Source organism: Pempheris klunzingeri, chromosome 20, assembly GCF_042242105.1.
Source record: "Pempheris klunzingeri isolate RE-2024b chromosome 20, fPemKlu1.hap1, whole genome shotgun sequence".
Classification (NCBI taxonomy): Eukaryota; Metazoa; Chordata; class Actinopteri; order Acropomatiformes; family Pempheridae; genus Pempheris; species Pempheris klunzingeri.
Window position 1 is genome coordinate 11423330 of NC_092031.1, and position 8405 is coordinate 11431734.

Genomic DNA, 8405 nt, shown 5'->3' on the forward strand with positions numbered 1-8405 from the left:
CACTACCCCTAAAGCTCACTAATTAGCATGTTACAGTACATTACATGTATTTAGCCGACGCTTTCATCCAAAGCCACTTACAAGTGCATTCAGCCATGTGGATGAATTATGCAAAATACATCAACATCAAATATGCTGAACTGCTTCAGATGCTACAAACTACAGTTACATGTGTGCTAGCATGTGCTAACTGTTTCCCCCTGTTTCCAGTCTGCTGATTGCAGCCTTATATTTATCAGATGGATTTGAGAGCGATATTGATCTGTGTCTATTGTTTTTACTTAAGCTTTAAATGAAAAGCCCCCTGTAAGCAGGAATTTCTAAATTTGAAAGTTGTTCATAAAGTGTTTTACCCAGTCACTTGAATTCTAGAAACATGTTTCATGATGAGTAGTAAGCTGAAAGAGAGATCCAAGTTCCCAAATATCCCAAATATCCTGAAAAATGTGCACCAGCAAGATTTTAAGTCACTAATCTGTGAGGTAAAGTTCTTTATGGTGAACCTGATCAGAGATTGTGGCTACAGACAGGCAGACTAATTGAAACACAACACAAATATTGGTGTGTAAATACAGCTTTGCTCCGGTGAATGATAAAGTTTGTTACTTAATGGCTACTGCATTGATCAGGATTAGGGGAACTTGACACGATGTTTGGCCATCTCTCCACTTTGGATTGTGACTCCTAAGAAATTCTTTTACTTTTTATAGTTATATTCAATATTAAACATCTGCACAGAATGACGTTCCCAAAAGCCCTTTGTTCATTGTACTACAGCTCAGTCAACACTTCAGAGGCTGTCCTTCCATCAGAAACTATGACTGAAGATGGAGGTTTTTTTTTTCCCCAGGACAGTATTTGTTTAGTTTGAGAAATTTAATTGAGTAACAGTGACCAGACGTTGTACAGTAAACCCCACTGAAGGTGAACATGTCCTGATACTGCACTTGAGAGCAACAAAGATGCATCATGTAGATGCGTCATGCAGATGTGGGTTTGAGGGGTGGACAGGGGGAACAAAAAGACTGTTTGCTTTGTAGGTGAAAAAAGCCCTGGTAATGTTGCTCAAAGTGACAGGACTGACAGTGTGCCAGGACTGAAATGTACAAATCTGAAAAATACTGAATGTTCCTTGTATACTAATACCTATACTGTACTATACCTAATGTGAATTTGCAGAATTCCTACATCAGACAAGCAGTAAAACTAATAATAAAGCTGAAGTCCACTCATCCTCTGTATTCCTCCAACACTGCACACACATTCTGTATATGCCTATTGGTATGGAGGCCCAAAGTCTTCAATCATAAATAAATAAATGAGACATTATGAAAAACATAATATTGAATAAATATGATAAACTATATATATCAACTAATATATTTTTACGAAATTATCAAAACTCAACCAATTATTCTAAAAGACTATTAATTCAAAAAGCCACATTTTCAAACGTCTATTTTCATTTCATAATGCCATCTTTTATAAGCTCTTCTTTTATTTCATATGTTATTTCAATTGACAGTGGTGTTGTCACTGTCCCTTCACATGCCTGCTGCCTCCCTTCAGCTAGTAAGCTCAAAAGAACACAATTTATTGGTTCATATATATTTGTGCTCTATAATTTATTCATTACATTATTTTCTAATTCCTTATTTATTTTTTCAATATCGTACTCTTTGGTGCTCCATAACTGAATGTTCTGACACTATTGCAGCATGATTTGGCCTCCAAGCTGCCCTGGATTCAGTTGTATTTTGCCCTCGGGATGGAGAAGGTCTGTGCATTTTCCTCAAGAGCCTCTAAAGTCCATCTGACATGTAATCCCAGCCAAATGAGACAGACTGATTACTTGAAGCTACAGTCGCACCACTAGGAGGGATTGAAGGGGGGCAAAGCGGGTGGACTAGTTCCTCTTTAGCATTAAAACTGACTACATGAATTATGCCATTGCGTGTGGTCAGCATAGCAACAGCAACACAATACTACAATAATAGATACCAACAGCCTGTCAACGCAATTAGACTCACTCTGGTGAGTGATATGGCAAGGTAATGGTACGTGAAGTGACACACATAGCACGTCGGTTCCCACTGGTTTCATATTTTTATGTCACTGTGGGCTTAACTCAGTGATAGTGTTACAGGTGTGAAAATATTGTGATGGATTAGTATACCTTATGGGGGAAAAGTCAATATTTTTTATTGAAATTCATATATGTGCTTGAAAAAGTCTAATGGATGTCTACATAAATTATCATAACATCAGACTTTTTTCACATCATGTCATAGCAGTACAAGAAAACACATAAAGAACTATTTTAAATAAAATGATTATAACAGAATAATATATGTTATATACTATATGTGAACAAGTAATAAGAGTAATATTACTATATATATATATACATACACACACACACACACATATATATATGTGTGTGTATATTTATATGTGTGTGTGTGTGTGTGTGTGTATAAAATCATTATGTAGGTATAACTTTTAACTAACATTTACTGTAAGGTATATGAAATATCAAGTAGTTATATATGTAGTGCAGTACAGTGCATATGACACACTACATATATATGAATGTAGAATATAGTTTTACCTCCAAAAGCATGCATTTAAATGTCAAGCATAATATTTGTCTCCATTTTTGCTTTCACATAAAACAACCGAACTGTCCAAAGTTGTAACGAGGAAGACAAACTTCCTGCTTAAGCTTGCTCCACAATGCTCCCAATCCAGTTAAACTTGATGTAAGTTATGAACTGTCTTAAAAAATACCTTCTGACTGCAGCCTGACCTGTTTCTACTTATTCAGATCAGAAATGGCATCAACAGGTTCTGACCCAGTCCCAGTGCCCAAGATCAGTTTCTAAGTGAACCGTGGTTTAAATGGAAAACACATTCCCCAACTAACTGCTGCTAACCTCTAGTGAGTCGTTAGCGAGGAATGTTTGATGTGTGAAGGGAACCATGTGTGCAGGAGTGACATGTGGTGATGAAAGAGGATATGCCATGTTGAGTTTCGGTGACCGGTTAAGTTTTGGCTTCATGTTGAACAGAGCGAAGGGAAGAGCTCCAATCATCGGCTCTTTCCAGCCACACCACTTGTAATCAGTGTCTAGAAAATCTACATCACCTCCAACACTCAATCATTTATGTTCTGTATGGATGAAAAGCTCATAAGTGATTGCTTCCTAATGCGGTTAATACAAAGATGGATTTGAAGGCTACCCACATTTTCAAGGTAATATTTACTGTTATGAACATTCAACCATTCAAAGAATACCACTTTAATGTTGCCCTGAATTCTGTTTATGTTCTGTCTGTATCTGTTGAGGCTATGGAAAGAATAAATGGGAAAAACTAGGTGAAAAATAGACATTTCTCTTAAAACAAAACATAAATGCCGAAAATTCATACAGAACATTTAAAAGCATAGTAAGCTGAATTAAGATTTGTGTTGATTCCCCCCGCTGCACAGTTGACTTGACTAATTTACAACATGTTCTGGTCAGTTTCAAGACTCAGCCTCAGTGTGGTCTCACAATAACATGCTTATTTACTTTACAAATCACCACAGGGACAAAGTGAAAACGTGGAAACAGGGTTCCCTTAGGACTGTCCAGAAATGTGGTGAAACATTTGGCATGAAAAGGCCTTTCTACAGGTCTTGCGCAAAATAATTACACACAATAATGATCACTAAAATGTTAGAAATTAAGTATACCTTTGGCCACTTCACAAGAATAATAAAACAGCTCCAAAAAAGAAAATATCAATCAGAATATAACCCTAACCCACATGGGCAAAATATTTCTCAGTAACCGAGAACAAAACTGCAAGAAAACAGTCTAAAATATTTGACCCCAATTTTCTAACCTCCCCGCCTGCTGTGCCTCATACCATACAAGCCAGTGCAGTGTCCCTTAAAAAAGGCAATCACTCATATAAGATTAAAGGTCGGAAGGTTGAAAGCATCTTCATCTTTACCATAAACTGAGGAGCATCTCTCCGGGGATCCCACTAAACGCTCATGATGATACATGACTGACAGTAGCAAGTCTGCAGATCACTCCAGATGAGTGCACAAGTGTTTGGTCACGGAGGACATGAACAGATCAAACACAAAGAGCAACCTTTGAAAGTAGCAAAAATGGTGTTCAGGGTGGGACAGAAGGGAAGAAGTGACTGATGTCCTCTGAAGTCAAAGGTTGGCGTCTGACAAGGTAATAAAAGTGGAGCAGGTTTCTTTTCTTTCTTGAATACAAATAGGTGTGAATTTGAGTCTCAGTTCCAATTTGTATACAATACATTGAAGGTTTCACGAGGTTATTGAGTTGTTTTATGGGAAATGTAGGATCCATTATTTTGGGAGCTTTGGATATCCTGAACTCTGCTGCTTTGAGTTTGACCACTGTTTTTTGTCCCACAACTATATAGACATGCAATACTAAATCAGTGGAGTAGCCTTTTAACAAACTTTCAAAATCAAAAAAAATAAGGCAATATGACGGCTCATGTCGATTTATGATTTGGACTCTTCCCTGGTCAAACAATATCATGTCCAGTATATTTTAAGTGTATTTGCTTGTTAGTTTAATTCTGAAATAATACATTGGTTTTTACACCATCCCTTTGCAGAATCAAGATAATTCAGATTCTGTATTTTGATGAACAAAAACATGGATGCTGAAACATAAATTTATCAGCTTTCACATTATCTTTTTCACCACACTTTACCTTAATCAATACATTAAACAATACTTTTTTGTTTCATTTAGTCTCCAATCATATGCAAACGAAGGCAGTGATTGTGTTATGACTATACTGATTGTCCTGTTGGTGTTGTATGTTGTAGGTTAACTGTATTTCATGTTTAATCAAATACAACATTGAAAATGACTGTAAATCTATCTGTTATGACACGCTGAGATCCTGCTCAGTGTTCTGCTGTGTTTACACTTGGCTACTCAGAGGGGACCACCTAACCCATCGCTTTTACAAGCTGTCCATCTATAAAAATGAAGTGATGTGGTTTCCCACTCTGCTCTATTATTCTGCTCCTCTTCCTCCTCTCCCACCTGCTTCTGTTTGCTGGAACAGAGAGTGGGACTCTGCCAGCAACGCATACAATTAAGTGAAGAGTGATGAAATTATATCTCTGGCCCGGGCAAATGGAGGGATGAAGGGGATAGAGACGCAAAGTGGGAAGGAGGGAGAGTCCATTCTGTCTCCCTCTGGGGCCAAGGGAAATTATATTAGGCCTATAATAGAGCCATTTTTCACCTCCGTCCACATCAGTCTATTATACAATTCCTCCTAGTTTCCTTTCCTCTCTCCTCTTTAAAGATGGTGCAGTAAGACTGAGACTCTGCTGCTCCTCTCTTATTTCTCCATAGAAGACTCCTCTTTTCTCTGAACTCCTGCTTCTCTGCATTGTACCATATGTGTCTCTCCTCAACAGTCTGACTTCTATTATTACGCTGCCATCTAATGTAAATAAGACAGAACACGCCTCACTGTGGCCTCAGACGGTGAGGCATGTTCAAATCCAGTTAATTCAACCCTTAGAAGCAACAAGTTTGTTGACTGAAGTGTTATAAAATGTCTGCTGCTTTACAGCTGGTGATTAAAGCTTAATGGCAGGAATGTGCTTTAGAGGGTCACAACTTTTATTGTCCACAGTTGTTCCATTTTCACTGATGATGAGTGACAAAATAAGGAACATTCACACAATTCACACAAGTCTTTCAGGAGCTCATAATTGGCATTGCATTCCAGGTTGTGGCTTTGGTTTGATTTGGTGTCATAGATGGGAAATGCCAATGAAACATTAGTGGTTTAGTTGCACTTTATGTAAAACCCCACATATTCCTCAGTTTCTATTTATGTCTCCTGTCTGCGTAACATGTGCTTGGCACGTAGATATCAGCTGTGCCATTAGCGAGTGTTAAGCTACTATCCAGAACAGACTCGATTTACATGTGGTTTCTTGTCATGTTTATAACAGAATTCATGAGAAACAGACAGAATGATATATATTCAAAATGTCTTGCTTCATCATCATGCTTCATCAGTGCACATTCATGCAAATATTTTGTGCATGCTTTGTCCCTTTCATTCTTTTGTCAGCCCATCCTGTCAAGTGAGTCACTGAGCCAACAGAGCCTTCATGTCACAACAGAAAAAAGAGCTACAGCACAGTAACAATTGGATCAAGACAACCAAGATACCCCCAAAGCCTGATCTGCACCTAGAGGTACAAACACGCTGCTCGAGTGACACTGATACTCTGAGCCAGCTGTGCATTTCAAACGCCTGTCAAAGAAGACTGGCTTTGAAACCTTGTCACCACTTGAATTGAAATGGTTCATATTTTAACATGTTTATGTTCCTGGGATGTCATTGGAAAATCGCATTAGATCAACGATAGGTGATTTATGAAATGTATCATATCCATAAGGTCTCAACAAGGAAGAAGAAGCAATACTGAGATGTGTCTATTAGAAGTAATTCAATTAAAATAACTTTGAGGTATTAAAAAGGTACCAATAGAAACACGGTGTACCTCATCAGGAGATTTTTTTTTTACGGCTTTCAGTCCCATTCAACTCTTTCTTAGTGTGTCTTTAAAGCAACTGACTGAAGTTCATCTTGGCCAATTAAGGCAAATGTGCCATTGTCATGTAATTCCTACTTATGACCTAAGTGGCTGCTGTTCATCAAAGGTTTACATTTATCTTGTGTTATTGGTGGTATACACTAGTCATTGGGATCTCAAGCATGTGTAAGTTATTTTCAATGGCACACTGAAGTGAATGGAAATGAAAAAATGTCTGAAGGTAGGAAATCAGTCTTTCCAAGAAACAGTTGCACATGTAAGCCCCAGCACAACCATAATGTGTTGTTTTTACACTTACAGTTTTTGTACAGATTAAAGAAATACGATACAACATTTTAACTTGTGAGCTTTAGAGGTGCTAACAGGCAAATTTTGTTACCTTTCAAACAGGGGCCAACTAGCAGTTTCTCCCTCTCTTAGCTTTGTGCTAAGCTAAACTAACTGGCTGCTGGTGGTAGGTTCAGACATGACTGGTATTGGCGTTTCTCCCATAAAAAATAGTACATTTCCCAAAATGTTTAACCGTTGCTTTATACCTATTGCCACAGGTAACTGGGGGTCTTCTGGGCCCTGTTGGTAATCCAACCTCGGCCAACAACATGATCTCTTTGAGACATGTTATTTGTGAGGCGTCCACTATATCTGGTATCTGGACTGTGTTTTCTGCACAGATCGTACAGGAAACTGGACCTCTGTCCCCATATTCTTCCTCATGTAATCTGATTAGCCTTCAGAATAGCCAAGGACAAGCGTTGATGTTCTGCATCTCATATAATACACAGGCTTTAGTTTCAATCCCAGTCACCCGTCTCTCTGGTGAATGCAGGTATAGAGTGATGATCATGATGTCACATTGATATGGCCTCTAAATAAAGGAGTGATGTAATGTTGCACTGTGAATGTGGAAGAGGACACGGGAGCAGATTATTGTACTCCAAAAGATAATGCAGCTCTCTAGTATGACATCGACCTTTCCCACATCTATCTAGGCATCCAAGAAAGGGAAAGAGCCTGTGGGTTTACTTCATCCCTGTGTTTTTTATGCAATGAAGACATTGATATTATCCAATGAATAAAGAAACCATTGTGCTATGGACATCAAAATCTCTTAAAAATCACTCTCTTGGCCTGCAGCTTTCATGCTTATGATCAAGCATATTTTTTGTTTCGTAATGTGTTTTAAATAGGCCAACTGAGGACGATGCAGTCCTCAATGCAGTTTTTTTTCACAAGATCTAATGGTAGGGATATCCTGAATGTGTCCAAACATAGCGAAGAATCCCACAAATGTACATTTCTAAGTACTTTCCACTGTATTGTTGAGGTATGTTCACGGTCTGTGATGATAGACAGAGGCCCAATCGGTCAACATCAGTTTTAGCGCTGACCTGAGGCAGAATGTGTTGTAGCTTGTCTGTTGTGATGTATGCAAACTGTGTTGGGGATCTTTTGAATTGAGAGTGGGAGGCCTGACTGTAAGAATTTCTAAGAAAACATAAGTCGAACCCAAAACACCTCAGTGGCACATTATAAGCTTGGTTAATCATATACAAAGAGACAAACACACACCATGTCATGTGAGGGGTTAAAGACAACTGATTCATCACACAAAAATACTGAGAACAAATGTCTTTGAACGCCCCCGTGTATCCCAAGGGATCTTTGGGTAGCCACTGTTTAAAAGGATTTTCTCTCAATTTAATTCAGAGAGGCTCAGATTGCTGATGGCTCTATACCATTCAACCAATGACAGAGCTTTGCAGCTAATGCT